The following is a 21,229-nucleotide window of genomic DNA, read 5'->3' as shown; positions in this document are numbered from 1 at the left end:
CATAATATACAATAAAATTCCATAAAAACTGAAATATACAGTAACCCCTGGCTACTATTCGCAATTATGAACCACATGGCTATCAGAAACTTTTATAGTGCAAAGACGATATGCCCTGAGGTGTCGGTCTTAAGAATTCTCATAGCAACCGAGCATTTGTCAAAGCCCAAGTTCTTACATAAAGGTACTAACCAATACTTCCTAGCTTTACTGTAAGCAGGACAAAAAAAGAGTATGTGGAGTTCATCCTCTTGATCGGCACTGCATCCTGGGCAAGATTCATTCAAAGAGGAGGGCCATTTGCTTGTAAAGGCCCTTAATGGTAGTGTACCATACCTCCATTGAATATAGAGCTTCCTTGCTGCTACTGGATAGATAACATTCAGGAAGTCCTCGAACACATAGGCAGTCTTGTTATTTAAAAATAGTTTTGTCAAAGTGCCAACTCGAGAATCATGCAGCCATATGTTGCGTTTATAAACCCTGAAGGACTTCGTAAGGGATTTACCTGAAACCTCCCTGCACGCCTGTTCTGGTTCATACCACAGGGCAGGTAGTCCCATTTTCTCCAGTTCCTATTTCACAAATACAAGCCAGGGAATTTCTGCTGCTTTACTATGGCTCAGTACGACCTTCAATGCCAGCCTGTAATTTAAGAGTTCTGGCGTTATCCAGAGCCTCCGCCAGAACCTGAGAGGTTTTAGGGCTAGCTCATCCTGGATAGGACTTAGTCCTAGATCTAACCTTAATGGTAGGAGGGGTGTACTTTGGGGGAGGGCCAATAGCTGTCTCATAAATTTATTCTCCACGTTTATGATTTCGAGCCTGCAGGAGTGCCCCCAGAGTTCCCCCCCATAGAGGGCCACTGCCCTTGCCTTGACTTTATAAATCTCAAGCGCGGGACTCACTGGCTTGAATGTCGATGCATTTGACATCTTAAGGATGCCCCCCGTTAGTTGAGACAGTTTGAGTTGGGACTTAACCTGTTGGGGGCCCCACGAAAGATTTTCATTTATCGTGACCCCTAAGTATTGAAAGGTCTGTACCCTCTCCAGTCTAACCGAGCCCAGGACAGGTGCTGGGCGGGTGGATGCAGGGGGATTAAAAATCATAAATTTAGTTTTTTCTGCATTGATTTCTAGGCCACGGCATTGGCAAAAATCTATAAACCCATTCAGTACGCGTTGTATCCCCATAGGGGACTTGGAAAGCAGGAGGGTGTCACCCGGCAAACATTATCACAGGCACCCTCCTGCCTGCCAGTCTGGGTGCGTCATTATTGGGGACTGCGTCCAGGTGTGATATTACACCGTTCACATAGAGGCAGAACAGGGTTGGTGCCAAAACACACCCCTGCCTAACCCCCTGCAAACTGGAAACCTGGAAGACAGTACCCCATTTCTATCACATCTGACCTGTGCAAAGTTCTGTACATGCAACCTCATCAATACCCCCAATATTGCATGTGGGACTCCCATGTCCGAAAGCACCGCCCACAATTTCCCCCTAGGAACCATATCAAACGCGGACCGGAGGTCCACAAACACCATGTGGAGGCTGCCACCCTCTACTGTGACTGTCCTCCAGTATAACAGAATTAAACGGAAGATCTGGTCCATGGTGGATGTGTTCCTCCTAAATCCAGCCTGAAATGGGCTAAGAATATCGTGCTCGTCCATCCACTCCTGTAAACGATCTAGGATTAGTCGAAAGAAGATTTTTTGGGGGACGTCGATGAGGCAGATGGGCCTGTAGTTAGCTGGGAGCAGAGGAGAGCCCTTCTTGAAAATCGGGATAATCTCTGCTCCAGCCAAGTACCCGGCACCTCCATGCCTCCCAGGATTGCATTAAATAGGGTACAGAGGTAAGGAGCCCAAATCCTTGGCTGATCCCTAAAAAGGTCGCCAGGGAGTTTATCTAAACCGGGAGCTTTTCCCGTAGCCAATTTCCCTATGGCAATATAGACCTCCTCTGGTGTAAATTCCAGTTCATCAAACTCAGCAACTGGCAGTGTGTATAACTGTATGCTGTCTAGGCCAGTAGCTGCTGCATATAAGGTCTTAATATGGAGTTCCCAAACCCTTGCCTCAATATTGGGTTCAATCGCAGATCTGGGCTCACCTGACCCCGTGCTGACTATTGCCCAGAATCTACGCGCATCTTTCATGTCTAGGGAGGAGGAGAGATTTAACCATCTTTCCATGTCCCACTCTTTCTTCGCATGATTCATTGTTTCTTTATATAGTAACCTTAAAGAGCGGATGTTTGGTTTATCTCTCCCATCTTTTACAGCCTCCATGAGCTTTGTTTTTACCTTCCTGCAAGAAACATTATACCAGGAAGATACAGGCACCCTACTCCTCCTGCTAAGGCTAAGCGGGTTAAAAAATTTCAAAAGACAGTCTACCAAATCCTGATGCACGGTCAACATGTTTCCAAGGAAATCTAGTGCCAAGGGCTGAGCCACTATATCACTGGCCTTCGTGAGGAATGGTAAAATTGCGCTATATAATTTAGGTAGTGCATCTTGGGAAGCCACCAATTTGCCCCACTTGTCCCTACGTCTATTATTTGTGGTTATCAACCCATCTACCATATCTGGTGCAACTTCATTCTCATTCGCCCTTGGGCGTGGGAAGTCCATCAAAACATTTTAGCCATGATGAAGGGGATTCTAAACAACATGATTTTCTGAGCTTTATCATACTTTAAAGCTCATGTTTGGCTTTGATATCACTGCTAATACACAGGGCGATCAAATGAAATGTTCAATAGGAATCAAATTTGATGCTCCATGAGCCTCAATAGTTTGTCATGAGTCCCAGTTAGGCCTAGTAGGAAATGTTAGCATTTTTACATGTACATAGATCTTTCCTAAAGTTGCCCTCACTTCTCACATCGACCTTTGACACACGTTTGTGACACTTTGGGTTTGTTTCCAAAAAACACAGACCTTGCTTACACGAATCAACTTCGTAAGAACACTATCATATTGCCTTGGTATTGTGTACAAGGCATACATGTACATTGTGCAAATGTATTTATTATTTACGTCCGTATGGTGACACGGCTATCTGTAGAATACAAGCAACGGCAGCTTGATCACGATCTCAATCCAAGGCAAGGATGTCTTTTTTCTTTATATAAACATCTGTTTCCGGTTAAAGTCATTGGGGGCACTGCTGCTGACTTCGAGGTCTCCCTACTTGCAGAAGCTATTGCCCAGCAGCTGACTGACATTTCCATGAGGGTTGTCCAGCTAGTGACCAAGACTGGGTCCAACAGTCTTACCGACCAGGTAATGGGGTTGGATCATCCAGTAACGGGTCTGCTTAGTAGGAGTACACCAGATAGTTATATTATTTTATATGCTTGCACATATACACTGTCTCAGCAAGATGGTGGAACTCTTTATTCTGTACACTGTCCTGACACTTATTATAAGTTTTGTCTGCTTCTGTCTATTGATCATTGCAGCACATATTTTCTATACAAGAATCACTTCGGTTCAATAAACATTGAAAACGTCTCTTTGTATATTTCTCTGAGCAAACAAGAGCATAAGTGTATGAGTGAAAGGTTCTAGGTCTGTCACTACAGTTCCTGAGGGAACAGGGTTGTCATGTTCAGTGGTTGCCAGAACTGTTCGCTCCCTGTCTGGGTTTAGGGGCGGCTTATGGTGGCACTGTGAGCTAGCTGGTCCAAGGGACAGCATATCGTTCAGGGTTCACGGAATCAGTCTGGCACCATCCCAAAGTCTATGTCGTCCACAAACACGCAGATCCTACTGGTTAGTGAAAACTACACAACAGGTTCATAACAGCCTTCTCTGACTCAACCAGGCCTGGAAGACCTTGACTGAGGTCTGATACATACAGGTGCAATAGGTACTTCACCGGATGGCAAAAAGCATAACCTAAAAGTCTTTTTAATAGCATATCTTATCAACAGGATCTGGTGGGGTAGTTCATTCGTAAATGCTAGATGATCAAGCCCTGGAGGGCCCTGAACTTGTGAGCATGCTTTGAACTACTGGTAAAAATTCTTCTTCATACCCCTCCTATGAAAGATTTCCGACAGGTAAACACATTTGGCTGGGTCCAAACTGAGGTGGCATTGTGTGCAAAATAACCATGGACTGAGATGCGGCCATGAGTAATTACCAGTTGCTCAGATTAATTCCAGCATTCCAGCATTCCATCATTTGTTTTTATACTTCAATGCAATGCCCTAAGTGAGATGGGTATACCTAGACTTGGGTCCTGTGCACACTGTGGCAATAGAACCCAGCTATACCCAACTGAGGAGTGCTAATAAGGGTGAAACTGGAATTTGGTTACTTGTTTTCCAGTTCAGGAAGAACCTTACCTAGGAGTTCGGACTGAATTGTTGCTATTGGAACAGGGTCAAGACTGATGTGCATATGGCTGGGTCCAAACTGAGGTGGCATGGTTGGCAAAATAAAGATTGACTGGGATGCTATACCCCCATTTGCATGGAGTTCAGTTATAGGTCCCCAACTTTTCATTTTTCATTTTTGACAGCATTTCTGAAACACATTCAATTTGTCCCTACTTTTGGCCTTGAAGTCAGTGAGTTCCACAGACTAGGGCCCTTGATCCACCAGCTCTCTTCCGCCTTTCTTTAGCCAATTTAAAGTTCCTTGGGTAGTGAGATGTGCCATTTGTGAGAAAGTGGATTATCAGTTGGGGTGGTAGTGAGACCTTGCCAATTAGTAATGCCATAATTCTGTATTAGGTCCAGTTAGATTACTTTAATTATAACCTTAGCTCAGTCCTGGGTAGCACGGGCACAGAGCAGTCCAGCTTAATTCAAAGGAAACACGTGTAAAGCATTTATCAGTACCAGTATGATGTAAGATCTCACTATGTCGATATTGCAGTTTTCACTACCTTAAACCTATAAAATGGGCCCTTTTTGGGATGTGTAGCAGACTTTTCTTGTCTTTGAAACTCAGCAGTTTCTATGTCATTCTGCTTGATGATTTATACTTGGACTTTACTTGGCTTTGAGCTGAGCAGATGTGTTAGTACTCTTGCTGTACTCTACTTTTGTTCTGGCTATTGACCCTAGTTCTGGCTATTTACTTGCTTTGGTGATTGACCATATATTTTCCCCATGCATCAGCATTATTTGATGGATTATTGATGCTAACTTGAATTTCACTAAGTACGTTTTTGCTTTCTGTAATGATTCTTAAATTTGAATAAAACATTATGGTTTTGACTTGGAATTTCGTCTAGTGGAGGAATTCATATTAAATGCACAAAATTGAAGTCTATTGAGATTCACATGGCCTGATCCTGTGTTTCAACTCAAGTGCAAGTTCCAATTGGGGGGCATGATGGGCCAAAGTTTTTTTTAGTATCTCATCTTTTTTCCAGTAGAATCAGAGGACTTTGAACTGATGCTCAAGCCCACTGGACCCTTATGAAGAGCTTTCAAGCCTGGTTTGATATTTGTGTCTTCTTGGGTTCAGGTATGTTCTGGCTGTTATTTTGGAATCTTTGAAACCTGTTAGTGAGATTTTTTAAGTGCCTTGTAATCAAAGTTGTATTAGTTGAAACAAGCAATCATCAGGGATATCTTTAACTCCACCCGGTTAATGATTTGGAGGATCTTCTATAGGATTGAGAGCAATAGATTTATGTCCCTGGCCAATGCACTTAGGGCTTAGGGAACAAAGGACATTAGAAAATTGAATACGAATTATGGTGTATGGTGGCACACACAGGCCAGAAAGTCATTTGAATGGGATTGAGTTGGATTCCATTTAGTCCAGCAACAGGACCTTGGTTTTCATTCAGTTCAAGAATTTGAAACTCTTCTCATCATGTGGGAAATGTAATTCAAACAGGTAGTATTGTTAACCTGGTTTACTGCTTTGTTTTTCAGATGGATAATAATTTCTGTCCATCAGCATAGACTTGGAAATTCACCTGATATTGCTCAAGGAGCTATTCTAAAGGCAATAAACAGATATTAAATTACAGACCTCTTATTTCAGCTCAATTTTGGATTTGGTCAGAAGGATGTCATACTCTTTGTTGATGTAGGTTGCTGTCAAAGATTATAACAGCAGAGTTTCTTTTACTGTCAAGACAGAGCTGGAGCTCCTCCCTGATGTTAGCCAGGGCAGTGTGGCTACCTGAGTCCGACATGAACTAGGCATGATAATCTGGCACATAGTGATTGTTAGACTTGGGGGTCTCTAGTTGGCACAGGTATGCACTTGTGATAAATAGGGACCCTCTCCTCTAGTCAGGATAAGGGGTACACTCCCAAAATAACCCCTGCTCACTGCCTTGGTAGCTTGGCACGAGCAGACAGGCTCATCTCAGAGGCAGTGTGTAAAGCATTTGTGAACACATACAGTTATCAAGTGACAACACTACAGATGGACACCACACAGGTTTTATATCAAAAATAAGTATTCTTTATATAGATTTATCACAAGACCATTAAACGACAAAAACACACAATCCTGTTACTTTAGATGGTAGAATTTAACTTAGTTCTCTTAAGTTCTTAGATGCGTCCCTTTAAATTAATGTATCTTTTAGATGCGACACGCAGGGCAACAAAAGTGTTGCTACGATGTTGATGCAATGAAGTTTTTGGTGCAAAGAAATAAAGACGTGAAGATCTTCCAGATACAGCATGCTTCTCCGATGTTGCGAGAAGACTCGACTCGATGCTTCAGCTGCAGCGGCGACACACTTTACGCGAAGTGACGACAGCGGCCTTGGCAGCGGCACTCTTCTCTGACGTTTGCGAGATGCTTCCGCTCGAGGCGATGTAGCAGCGGCGACACCCCTTTACGCGATGCGACGACAGCAGCTCCGACGGTGGCGCGCTTCTCCGTGGATGCGAGGCGCTTTTCTTGATGCGGTGCAATGCGACAACTACGATGGCTGCAATGGCGACACGCTTCTTCCTCGATGCGAGACTCTTCTCTTGATGCGGTGCAATGCGTCAGCTACGATGGCTGCGATGGCGACACGCTTCTTCGGCGTTGCGAGACACTTCCTGGATGATGCGATACCCTTCCGCTCGATGCGATGCTGCAGCTCCGACACACTTTACGAGATGCGACGACAACAGCTCCGACGGCGGCACGCTTCTCCTTCTTGAGTTGCGCTTCCAGCTCCTTGCGATACGCAGTCCCTCAGAAGGCCCAACAACAGCAGCAGGCACTTCCAAAGAACTCTGGGGAGCTGGGGGAGAACTCTGTTGTTCCTGAGACTTCAGCAGGAGGCAAGCTCTTTTCCAAGCCCTTGGAGATCCTTCACAAGCTGAGCAAAAGTACACAAAAGTTCCTTTCTCCTCTCTTTGGCAGTAGGCAACGCCTGCAGGCCAATCCCCCAGTTTCAGGGATAGTCTCTCCTCAGTTTCTTCTTGGTTCCTCTCCTCAGCAGAGGTTCTTCTTGTTTCCCAAAGTGATCTAAATTCTTGGGATCAGGGTCCCAATACTTATACCCCAAAATCCTTTGTCCTCTGAGGGGAGAGGGGCCTTTGCCAAGTCCAAACCAGTTCCTGAGCACTCTGTTTACCAGACTTCTCCTTTCCTTTCACAGTCTAGGGCAGAAACATCAGACGCCCCACAGGAGTTGGAGCCAGCATTGTGGAAGGCAAGTACAGCCCTGGAGCACTTTGTTGACAGGATTCATTCTCTTCATTCACTGTGCAGGGCAGAGACATCAGCCGCTCCCCAGGAGGTGGAGCCAGCATTGTGGAAGGCAGGCACAGCCCTATTCAAGGTTCAGGTGTGACCCGTCCCTCCCATCTAGATGCAGATCTCTCTATTCACCACTGGGCTGACTCATCCTGTCTCTTGGAATCCCCCAGCCCTGTCACTCACAGAAACCAGACAAAGGAATACACAGCCTGGCAGAGGCAGGTTTGAATGGTTAGACAAGAAAATTCCTACTTTCTAAAAGTGGCATTTTCAAACACAGAATGTTAAAACCAACTTCACTAAAAGATGTATTTTATCATCCTGAGTTCAGGCATACTAAATTCGAATTTCTACCATGTTCCCTGAGTCAGTTAGGATTATAAAATGTAATAACCAAACTGCCCATTCTGGCCAATGGAGAACAGGTAGCCTTGCAATAGTGAAAATCGAAAATGGCTGTAATTCACTATTAGAACATGCCACACACACCAGGGCATGTCCTACCTTATCCTTACAATGCACCCTGCCCTTGGGCCTACCATAGGGGTGTCTAATATGAAGAAAAGCGAAGGTTTAGGGACTGGCAAGTGGGTGCACTTGCTCAGTCAGCATGACAGTACCAGACTGCACTCAAGCTCTGCAATGGCAGACCTTAGACACATTTTACAGGCTGTTTCTGTGGGTGGCACAACCAGTGCTGCAAGCCCACCAGCAGCATTTGGATTACCAGCCCTGGGCACTCCTGGTGCACTGTACTAGGGTCTGACAGGTAAACCAAACCAACCAATCATGGAATCACTAATCTTTACATCAATTTACAATAGGGAGAGCATATGCACTTTAGCACTGATCAGCAGTGGTAAAGTGCCCAGAGTCATAAAACAGCCAACAACAGGTCAGAAAAAATATAGGAGGAAGGCTAAAAGTTCAAAGATGACCCTGAAAAAAGGGCCAAGTCCAACAATGAGAAAGTTCCAGGTGCTCTATCTGCTGTCTTTCAAGCTAATTTTCCATTATCCTGTTGACTGCGGTAAAATGGAAACTGGGCAACAATTGATCATATTATTTGAATCTGAAGAAGAATTTCTCATTAGAGGTGTCATTATGGCATGTTTTAGAGCACTGGTGATGATCACACTGAGAAGTAAAACATTTATCTTTCTTAAGTGAAGCGAGGATGTGCTTCATAAATGTGGTTGTGGATCTCTGCATATTGATAGAAGGCTTTTGGGGAACTCTACCAACTCTTGTCTCGTCTCTGACAAAGTAGAAGAAAATAGTCATGGTTTAAAACTTCAGATAGAGCATGAAAGTGAAAGCTGTCCCTCACAGGTTGCAAAGACTTAGCCGGATCTGCATCCTGAACAAATGTGATTCAGAGCTTTGGTTCCACTAAGAGATCTAGAAGAACATCCTTTTAATTCTCATGCATCCAAGGGTGTTTTGTTGGGGGTAGCCACTCCATAGCCTGTAATGCAGTGACTGTTGTTGTGTCAATTATTTTCTCTAGCAATTCCTGCAAGACTACATGACTGGAGCAAGACGATTGTCTGAGGCATGCCCATCATCTTGTGTCTGTTTGGAGAAGATGGCTTTTATGTATACGTTCACCCACCACTGTGTCCAATGCAAGCACACAACAGGAGCAAATCTGTTTTGAAACTCCTTTCTGTGCACTAATTATGCTTTGCAAGTGGACCTGGCAACTACTCACCTAGGCTGAACACAGATCCTGGGAAATTCGTCACCATTAGAGGTCCAGGTGTGGTCTGTGAAATGGTCCTGTGGGTACGAAGAAGGCTCTGCCAAAACCTGGGAAGCCAATCACCCATCTAGGAGAACCCACCACAGTCTTTCCCCACAAACATCTTACTTGGTATGGGAATTTCTATAGGTAATAACTTGATGCAGGAACAACCGAGAGGGATCAGACGAGGGAGGTCAGAGCAGAAACTGGGATGCAGCCACAGGTTCCCCCAGGTTTATCCCACAGCTTCATTCCCAACTAAGTAATTCATGACTAAGATGAGAATCAACTAAAGAAAAAATAAACCGCTCTTCTAATGGGTGACTCTGGAGAGTATAATCTATTTATTCGACCATCCTGTGTCTGTTTCGGAGTCTTTTCTTCACCATGCCAACCTTATTGAATGCATATAGGGTAATTTACTCTGATTTATGGCAAAACTAAACACTAGCTTTTTAATGCCTAGAGCAGTAGGTGAATATTCTGCCATTAACAATATGAAGTTTGTACACACCCTATAAATTGTTTCCTGCATTGCTTTCCTGACCATTAAGGCCTAGATTATAAATTATGCTGGGGGGATTTCCTGAGTGGAATTCGGCTCCGGACTATAAGGGGTCAAATGTTCCAGGGTGGGAACACTAGACCTCATTTTACCAGCCAAAAGTAATGGGAATTAATGTCTGCCTGAATTAATCCCCTTAAAAGAGGGAATGCGATTCAAAATTCTTCTCTGGTGCAGCACAGTTATTCCCCATTCCATATTTTGAGAGGTTTAATTCATAATTGCGGGAATACATTGCAGAGATTTCAAGCAATAATGACAATTCTGGCCAACCGGAATCTCTGCATGACATTCTGATCTACTGAAGATTGTGGCCTAAATGAGAGCAGAGAATGAAGGGTGCAGGGACAACCTCTCTAAAATAAAAGGCAGCACAGCCAAAGTGGCTACATAATAGAACATATTTGCAGGCCTTGGAAGGAATATAAATTCACCCTAGATCTGTTTGTGGCCAGGTTCCCATTTGTCTCAGCTGAGAAAATAGTAGTTTCTTAAGGTCAGCAAAGTGCTCAGTCGTGTGGTAGTTGTACTGAGATTGTGATGTACTGAACCTATGTCAAAGGAAGACAAGTACAGTAAAAAGAAATGAAGGAAAATATGACATAAAAGACCCAAAAATATCCAAAGATGTATGGACCATGTAAAAGAGAAAAGATTCTTGATTTGATTAGGCATGAAGGGCAGCCCTGGAAGCAGCACATTAGTGAAAGGCAAATAGGCTGTTTGAAGTAGGCAGTCCACCTTTCACTGTACAGGAGGCAATGCAGCTTGCTATTAAAAGAGGAGCAGAGGTCCCCTGCAGGCAGGTGCAGTGGGTGTCTACTGGGACCAGGCGACATCACACCCATTTACCGGGCAACCTCCGACTGCAATACCTCTTTATGACAAACTGTCAGTTCTCCCCCTGACAGCTCCTCTGCATCCACGTCTATAATACGGTACAGGCGCAAAGGCAAAGTGATCCCTCATTTGCATGGAGCCACCCCCAATCCACATGTAGCACTGGCACAATATGTTTTACAGAAGGAGCTGCACAAGCATCTGCACTCCCCCTTGTAATGTGAAAGCGCCATGGGGGCTGAGAAAGCGGGAACACACACCTTTTGAGCCCCCTGGGCAATCACTGAAAAACGACCCCTGGTACAAAAGGCTACTTCATAACTCTGGGTTGAGAAATCCTATTAAATCTAGATCTGTCAGGTTTTGTGGTAAGGGCCCTGCTCAGAAGCAATGCAGTAAGTATGTTGGTCTTAGTGATGGGACAAGAGAATGTGTATGTGCTGGTCGATTTCTAGAAGGAGATTCCATAATGGCGGGTGTTTGATCAGTACTGAATCTCCCCAGGGTGATATTGGAAAAATAATACCACATGATGGAGAATTTGTGTGCTTTTCAAATAATGCCTTTTTTTTACATTTTTGCCACAACTGCACACTGCTGTTAAAAGTCCTAACGAGAACTTGGGTCCTACAGAGAATTTAGAGTCCTGTGGGTGTGGGTTGGTTGTCTCCACCACTTAGCCAAATCAAGGCCATACCAGTTCCATGTCTCTTCGAAATGTTTTATTTCAGTTCAAAGGTATAAGGACTCTACCCCACTACCTGTCTCTGTCAGACAATAATTTAAACACAGTCCTGTTTTCCTACAAATTAGCTTCTTTAGTTTGCTTTCCCCTCTCTAGGTTTCTTTTTACCATCGAACACAGCTTCCTCCACCACCAAGATCCCTTGATGCAACAACGGATACGTGTGAGTAAAGAAACCTATTATAACTTCTACGGTTGTTTGCCCTTCCTCCCTTTCTCTTACCCTTACCTCATCTTGCTTTCCCTGTCACCCTTATTTTACTGTAATTCTCTCTGTATTCTCCCTCTCCTTGGGGTACAGGTGCAGGTTCAGTGATAACTAAAGGTACAGATGTTCTTTCTTAGCTTTATCTTCTTATTGAGTGACTTCCTTGTTGAGACCCTCGTCTCCTCTCTTATTGACTCGTACCATCCTGTGTCTCTCCTTCGATACAGAAAGTTTAGTTTGAATGAGAAGTCTGTTTTTATCTGAGACCTTCCATAAAAACCACCCAAGGATGACGAACCTCATCACTCGCCTTTAAATGTTTTCACCTCCCCGTTCTCCCGTCAGTCTCTGCCGTTTATGTTCGAGAGAGGCCAGCCACTCTTTTTCATGTATACGTCCCACAGAAAGGGATTCTCCTTCTGAACCATGGTGGGAGTCAGAGCAACAAGTAAAAAGCTGGCACCCCCCCAATTGGCTTCTTCTTGTTCCAAGGTCTGTAGCTCTATGCAAGGTTCTCAGATTATATATGAGCATCTGTTTGCCCCCACCACAGTGTATCTAGAATTCTGCCTGTTGTATGGTTTTGGGGTCCTCCTCCTGCCTGGGGCACTGGTTCCTAAGATGTCGCACAGGATCATCCTGGAGTCACCCCTGGCATGCTGAGTCTCTTTAAGGAACACAGTTCCCCGTGGTAGAGTCCATTTTTGTATCTATCCACCTGCCTTCTCGTTAGTCCTTCTTTTCCCATTCCCTTCCCCAAAGCGTTCATCTTTACTTTCTACTCCTGGTTCATAGCTTTCTTTTCTTTCTAACCTTTTGTTCCTCAGACTCCTGTTGTCCTGCCGGCTGATACAGACATCATGGGAGAGTCTCATCACATCCAGGCAAGTGATTCCTCACTTCACAACCCTCTGAAAAGTATTGGTCGCTCTGTTGGGAGAGAAGCACTGATTCAGTTTGGAGCAGAAAAACCAGGGGAGAATAACATGTCAACAACGTCATATCTCTGTTTGTGATTGGTGACTTACAGTACCCTCACTTTAATCAGCTGGGCAGAGCATCACTACAAAAATGTAGAACCAGGGCAGGAGTTGTAGTTCTATTGTCTTGCCTCTGATGCCTTTTGCAGTTCAGTGTATCACAACAGGAGCAAGTTACAGTCAATTATTACATAAACCTCAGAGACAACAGATCCTGTGTCATGCTCTGTGATGCTCCACTTAAAGGGGTGGGTTAGATTTACTCTACTTGCTATCTGCTCTTCTTCAATCATCTAGCACTTGTCAATGTCTATCACATGTGCACTAGACCAGCTGGATTTGTCAGACCCACTGTATCCCTACTATATCCCTACACATCCTTGGTGAGTGCATAACATGACCGCGAGTATCGGCTCTTTTACACAATGAAGATGGACATGAGTAAACTTACAAAGCTCATATGCTACCTTGTGGGTCGAGAGGAAGCTGCATATAAATAATTGTTCCTCAGAACAGAGCATGAGGGGGTGGTGGAGACTACAGTATTTCTTACTGTATGGTGTTGATTTTTTTATGCTCTCCTTAAAACAAGTGTCAATGATATTACATCGCAGTTACTTCGACAATAAGGTAAAAACTACACTTAATGAACTACAAGAATTTTATCAGCTGTGAATACAGCATGTCTAATTACAATACAAAAGGAAAATCAAAGCCAATTCTCTATGGAAGGCGACTATACACAACAATGTAGAAATGAGTAAGGAATTTAATATATTTAAGTATCAGCATATTAAAGCATCATAAGGTATCTGTGTTGGAGTTAGAGTCCCGGTGGGATGAAACCATTAAGATGAAAAGCAGATAATTGCAACAACATGCAACATGAAGCCTGGGAGTGTGTAAACTAATACAAGGAGAGCAGACTGGACTAATACAGCACCTTGTTAAGGCTTGTACTTCTACTGAGGGCAGACAGGATGGCCTGAGGCAGTAGCAAACAAAGGTTTAGAAAGCATGCAAGTGTCAAAGTTAAGGGTTTGTTGGGGAAAGAGAAGCTGAAGAAGGCAAGAAGGAATTTATACATCATTAAAGATTAATGTTATTGCAGCACCATCAATTAAGTGTTAAGCCTATTAGGCTTTGGAAATGTATATGTTTTATTTCTAAGAAGATCTCACCAAGAAACACTGAGATGTGTATGTGCGCTGCGCAAGAGCTACATGGCAATAGGTTAGAGAGAAGTGCAAGAAGAGTTTTAGGGCCTGATTTAGATGGCGGTTGGGTCACTCTGCCACAAACGTGATGAATATTCAGTCTGCGATATTAGAAGTGGATTATATCTAACGCCACTTGGAATATGATGGGCGGATTATCTGTCACGTTTGTGACAGAGTAACCCATCCACTGAACTCTAAATCAGGCCCTTTGTATCTTTCAGTAGTGTTTTTGATTATTTTTTTAAATGTAGACAAAGAGTTATTTTATGGGGTTTAATTAAGTGAAGAGGGACACGTGTGGTGTAATTATGCAAGGAATTATGCACCAGATGGTGTGTTTTTTATTTGTTTAATGGCTTATCAAAACTGTCAATGAGATTCAAGGGGTCACCGAAACAAGCCTCGGATGGTAATTGATTAGAGGTTCATCCTAATAGAAAACCCGATGGTAATGCCTGGGAGAAAAGAGAAAAATGCTTTTTTATATGGTGTTAAATTGGAGTGGACATCCTCCTGACCTACATGAGGAGTACTGAAAATATGGCATACGGAAAAGACAGCATTAAAGGCTGCACTTTGGAAGGGTAGGATATTTCCAAATCACTGAAGCCTGGAAGGAGATGAGAGAAGGGTTTAGAGTTACTGTAGACCTGATCCAAAGGAAACACCTCAAAAACATCACGAACCTAAAAAATGAAAACGATCCGATTAACCAAGGCTAATTTAGATTGCCTCAGATATGCCTTGCATTACAAGAGCAGATAAACAATAAGAGATTCCACAAGAATCTCTTTAGAATGCATCATTCTGTCGCCCCTGATAGTGGGTGGCCCATTGAACATTAAATTGGATTATCCTATCAGTCATGGTGTTGTATGGTTCCTACTAATTAAGTAAGACTGTGCGTTTGGACAACATATACGTCAAAATATGGGGACTCAGTCCATGCATATAATAAGAATATTTTGGCCCAATTCCTGGCTGGCTCACAGTGCGCCATCTGGACTCCTAAACCTGACAGGGTACCGGATGATGTCTGTAACCTCAAAACATGACCACTCAATTTACCCCAAGGAAATAGTGGAAACAGATATACCCTTTCGTTGTTACCTCAGACATGCCCAAGGGTAGACACAAAAAATACACAAATTGGCATTTCAAACATTTATTGAAGCAATTGAATTATTATATAACATACATGAGCTGCAATTATTAGTAGAAGGTAACAAAGCATTGTTGCTAGCGTTACAAGAATGTTGTAAAAGATGAATAATTCAAGCATTATATTTATGGCAGTGATTATGTAAATATACGAATAGATGTCATAATGATGCCTAACACTACCTATCATATAGAAAGCATAGTGTGAATACATTCTGCCAGATCGCTTGGGGCAGCCTAACTCCCCATTTACCTCTGTGTAATGTATCAGGCAGCCGAACTAGTGCAGAACAGGCCACCGTCCTTTGCAGGGTAGAGATGAGAGTCAGACAGGCTGGAAATCAGTCACAGACGAACGTCGAGTATAATCCATGGAAGTGCTCCTCTGGTCAACTAAAGCTCAGAAGCAGTTTATATAACAAAAAAAGTTCTATTCACACTGTGTCTTAGGTCTATTGTTAGTGTCATTGTCTGATTCAGAGTTGTCTCCTAATGGACAACAACATGCAAGGGCAGCATGCTCAGTGTGCATTAACCTTGAACAGAATGTACAGTGTTGTGATAAAATACTTATGAAGAAATGTGTGGTGCAAGCAGAAAACGTTCTGAGTATGTTATCATGTACGTGCAAAGCATATTAAAAGTCACCATCTTAAAAGATGTCAAGTTTAAACCTGAACTTGCAAAATGGAAGCTTTTGTGCACGGGCCCTAATGAGCCTCACTACAATGGATAGACTCTTAATAAAACAAGGAGGAAAATGGACAAGCAATGTCGGAGGAATAATAATCTCAAGCCATACTGTTCTGAGAGAAGTGGCCGTAAGTTCTAAAGGCTAGTAAAACTCGACTTTATCAACAGAACATAGTCTTTCGGAGAGATAATCAACAAGATTGGATCCAAACCAATAAAATCGAAAACATTAAATGGCTAGTATGCATGGTGGCAAAGGGCAACTTCTTTCACACAATATGGTCGAATGTAGACATTAAAAGGTTATGAGCGGATGGGCTAAATTGGCTTTTAGGTGTAATATTTCTGTGGAGACTTAAGATATAATAGGTGGTCAAGTCACTGAAAAACATTGAACTAATAATGGCTAGGCCAAAAACATGCATTGACTACAGGCCATGAATGCGTGGATAGGATTTGAGGAAAAATGATGTACAAAATTAGTGGTTGACTGAAAAAAGTTCACAATATATGAGGTAAAGAATGCCAGAGCATATAGGCAGAAAAGTTTAGGGAATGAGATGGACAAAGAAACAGTATTATAAGTTCTCAAAGTTATTGAGTGACTACAGGCCTAGTTTTGTGTTTTGCAGAAAAGGATATCTGTCAAAATGTGGGGAGTTTTATTCGGAGTATTTACAGTTTATTCGATCAAGAATAGAAATATATTGCAACCCCTCTTATTCCACTGTCAACTCCAGAATTATTTGATGTGCCCTTGTGATATAACATGTACAATGTATTTCACTTCATATGTACTTATGGGCAAAGTATATATGTTTGTATTGTCACAAATTGCTTTCATATTTTCATCTTCTATCCTGACCTACATATACTATTTTGTATATGTGCAGGGATTACTACGTTGCAATCAACCAACATATTTTTTGTACAGGACTCAGACACCCAAAGGTATGGTTCATGTTATATAAACCAGTTAATTAACATAAATAAATGGAATACAAAATGTACACTTCAGGGACGGCGCTAGGCATGGGCAATGTGGGCAGCTGCCCAGGGCCTCGCACCATCAGCATGGGGCCCCGCATCAGTGCAACACACAACAGGACCACTTGTAACCCTGTCCATCCAAATGGTAGAAAGTTGTCTCCTTGCGATCGGGCCCATAGGAGGGGGCCCCCCTCCCCGGGCCTCGCAGGGATTGTGTGGGAAGGTCTAGGGGAGGGAGACACTTCCTCTTGTCCCAGTTGCAAGGAGATTCATTTTGCAGGTTTGTCTTGCAATTAGACCTCCTGCCGGCTGCCCATTCAGAGACACAGCAGGACTGCCATTGTCAGCGCCTTGGCATCGCCACAGTTTTAGCTCCCAGCCCCCAAGCAATTCTCACACCTTCAGCCCAATATGAGCTGCAAAAGAGCTACGTGCAGGTGGCTGAGAGGAGAAGCTGGGCCTAGGAGGAGTCTGCAGAAAGCAGCTTCCAGAGCCCTGAATGTGTCATTTATGTAAATTAGAGGGGCCTCGCAGATTCTCCTTGTACCCTGGGCCACGAAAATCCTAGAACCGGCCCTGGCACACTGAGGGTAGTTCAGATGCGGCACATTTTTGAATGGGGGGAAAGAGACAAGCAGGTGGCTCTCTCAAACCACATGCTCACACACGCACACACACACACACGCACACACCCACACGCACGCACACACACATTTCATTCTTCAAAAGGGGTCAAATAAGGTGCTCAAAATCCTCTTTAGTTCTTGACTTATCGAACAAATGCTAGACATTATGGCAATTTCCTAAGTGCATTTTATCTGGTGCCAAATAATATACAGTGTCTGCTATTCATTTGGATATTCCAAATGCAATCCTGTGGGTTTTAGCCAGGCAATTTGCACACCATATGTTTTAAAACTCCAAGCAAGCTGAAAGAATTTCAACCTGCAATATCACATTTTTAGCATCTAATTTAGAAAAAAAAAGTTACAGAAATGAAACTTGCGAGCTGAAAGAAATGGAGTGCATTTTGCCCTAACATTTGTTTGCTCGGAGGAACATATTGAGACATCTCTATCTTGTCCTGGAGGTCCAGAGGCAATTCTGGCGGAACAGATGTTACATTGCAGAAACAACAGACACCGCGTAGATTTACAGTGCTCTTGGAGGTGCGTGATGCATTATGTGTAATGTGAAGCCCACTCATCTGAACACAAAAAAAGAAATCATAAAACTGTAGCCGTGGATTGAAAAGTTATGACAATGTGTTATATGGGAATGTACAACGGAATGTGTCTTCACAGATCAGAGACTCTGCGGCACCTCCCCAGGCCGCAGGTGGCCCCGAGAGATGTCCTGATGTGTTGGAACAGAGTGTTGCTCTGCAGAGAAAAACGAGCAACATTGCTGTCGTTTCCATGCAAAGGGCAAAGAGATCCACGTGCATTGTCTTTCATCAAAAGATGGATTTATTCCTGATTACCAATTGCTAGCACAGTGAGTAAAAACGATACCTGATATTAGCAAAATATTGACTTCAAGTGTTTTCATGGGTCGAGTTTATTTTCCTGCTGCTCTGATCTTCTCTGTCATCTGGAGAGGCTTCTGTTTTTCAAAGTATATTTCCATATATGGAAATGCTCAAAAAGCGAGCAATTTCTGCTTATCTGTACCTCTAAAACAGCTGTACTATTCTGATGAGATGCGATGAAACCGATAACAGCGTCAACTTCGTGTTTGCTAACCACAAGAACTTTTGGGCCACCATTTCCGCCAACCACCTGAAGGTCCCCTAACTCTAAAGGAGGCGGGCGGAACTTCGGAAAACATGGCAGTAAGGGGCAGTAAAAACATTTACCTCCGTCAAACTTATAATGAAGTTTCAGGAGCCACAGATGCCCTCAAGGACAGCAGAAATCTCTAAACTCAGCAGGTGGAGCACCCTCACCATGGCATCAGCAAAGTACTTCGCCATGGCAAAGGTAATTTACTCCATCCAAGAAAATATAAATCAGTCCTTTAGTCCTGCATATGGATCTGCAGTTTGTTGTACTATTTATCCCCGAGTTGTCACACTGCCATCTGTCATGAAGTCTGTCATACAATGGTTTAAATAAAGTTGTTACAAAATGTCATGCCATCTGATATGCAATACACCTCGAGGTAGTTGTCCAATCAGCCATACTGGTGGTCCTGCATGCAGTAGGGTGATTTATGGAAAACATTTAATTGCAATCCAGCCACAACAGACTTTGCCACATTGTCAGTGTAATAATGTATTGCTTGTTCTATGGTCTCAATTGTGAGGACATTCATTTGGACATCACTCATTTGGTTTGGTTGCTGCCAGCCCCTTGGACAACATTTCAGTCCCTCTCAGAGCCTCTCATTGCACGACCGTTGTGTGTGACTTGTGCCTGGTACTGATCTGCAGCATCATCCATTCCCTGGTGAAATGATGATTTTAGCACAGACATTGCAAGTGTGTTGTACATTGTAGCCTGTACAGATATCGGGCACTATAGTTCTCGGGCGGCTCCTCCGTTTGAGCGGAGGAGCGTCAGCCCACAAAGAAAAGCCCCAGGCCAGAGCTGAAAAATAAAATGGTAATAACGTTTATTTATGGCCAAATTATTTTCAGGCAGCCAAGTTGTCCCGAACTAAATGACAGAATGGGGCGGGGCCAGTGCTGCTGAGTGGCAGCAGGGAGCTGTGCGCTGAAGTTTAAAATGCTCCTGTCTCTTTGGAGCCTCCCTTGAGAGAAGGTCAAAGGAGGAGGACGTCGAGTCACGCCTTAGTGTAAAAGTTTGGGCGAATGAGACATCCAGGGTAGAACCAGGTCTTCGCTGTTCTCCCGAAATCCTCTTGGTTGTCAATAGGTCTTATCCTAGCCAGAAGTGAGTTCCAGAGTTTAGAAGTGGGAACAGAGAAAGAGGTCTTTTTTTGTGCCGGAAGGCGGGATGATTAGTTGTGGCCCCTGTCAGTATTGCCTTGTTTTTTATTAGAGTATCACTTCATTTACTTGCAAGAAAACTAGATCTTCACCATTGATAGCTCTATGTATAATGCAAACGAATCCGAAAGAAGATTTCCTGGGAACGGGAAGCTAGTGAAGGACTTTTACAGCCATTGAAAATGTGGCCACGTGCCCTTATGTGTAGGAGTTGTATCATGGCTAATAAACAGAAAAGCAAACATTCTCATGAAAGAACATACATGAACAAAATAATAACATGAATGGAATTTACCCTCCCACCATGAACCACAAGGTATTGTTTTGGTTTCTGTTTTTCTATTTCCTTCTTTGCACGAGTACATATTGCACTGAACTTACCTTAAACAGAATCCATGTAGAAAGATAATGACATGGGGCCTGAATATATTGTTTTTCAAGGGAAGGTTTACTGTCCGACAGCTGGATGTGGTGTGGTGTGGTGGCAGAGGTAGACTTCCTGGTCATTTATATTTGGAGCATAAGAAAAGCTCTGCTTTAAATATAGGCCAATGGCGACATGGGCATCCATCCCCTCTATTGAAGGTTCCGTCGTGCAATTATAAATTACGTTCTCCGCACAGTGTAAATAGAGGAGGTAACAGACAGTGAATGTTTTGTTAAACGTGACGTATCCATACAAAATGTGGCTTTGCCCAGGAATGTGGAATTTCTAAATTTCTCACTGTAAACGGCATTTTCTTTTCGGAAAGGCAGCATATGAAAATGGGATGATTTCAGAATTGTTTTATGGTTTCATTGTCAAGCAGTGGAGCAAATTAAGAAAATTAGGAAAATGTGCGCTGGAAGCTTGGTACTCTGCCTCGCCATATCCATCAGAAGTATCGGGAGGAACCCCTCCCTACGTCACTGGCAGCCAGGTAAAATAGGAATATAAGTGTGAGCAGAGTGGAAGTGCTCAAGGGTTTAACAAAGGGTGTGTAGCTCAAAGGCCAGAGAAAGAGCAAAGCCACACAAAGATAAAGTAGGAAGGGTGTGCAAAAGATTTTCCCATGATATTAACAGAAAGGGATGAACTCTGGAGTTACTAGATAAAGAATCATATTGAAACAGATGACACCGGTTTCACAGCTATCTGGAAAGGTGACCGCTTGAAGGCAGGAGCAGAGTTGTCATTAGTAATGCAGGTGCAGTGCACTTGGGCCCAGAGGCCACTGCACCTTAATTATATATGTCTTCAACCACTTCAATCAATAGTTTTTTTTAATTGATTTAGTTAGTTGAAAGCAGAACAATTATTATAACAAATTCAATCTATAAAATAGGAATACATTGTAAACATACAGACTCTATAGAGTGACAATAGTTAAAATAAAAACAGACAATACTAGGAACCAGTTCCAGTTAAAGGGCAAATATCCCAGTCGT

The sequence above is a fragment of the Triturus cristatus genome, chromosome 6 (assembly GCF_964204655.1).
Source record: "Triturus cristatus chromosome 6, aTriCri1.1, whole genome shotgun sequence".
NCBI classification, from domain to species: domain Eukaryota; kingdom Metazoa; phylum Chordata; class Amphibia; order Caudata; family Salamandridae; genus Triturus; species Triturus cristatus.
The sequence above is the reverse complement of the archived record's forward strand: the minus strand, read 5'-3'. Positions refer to the sequence as shown.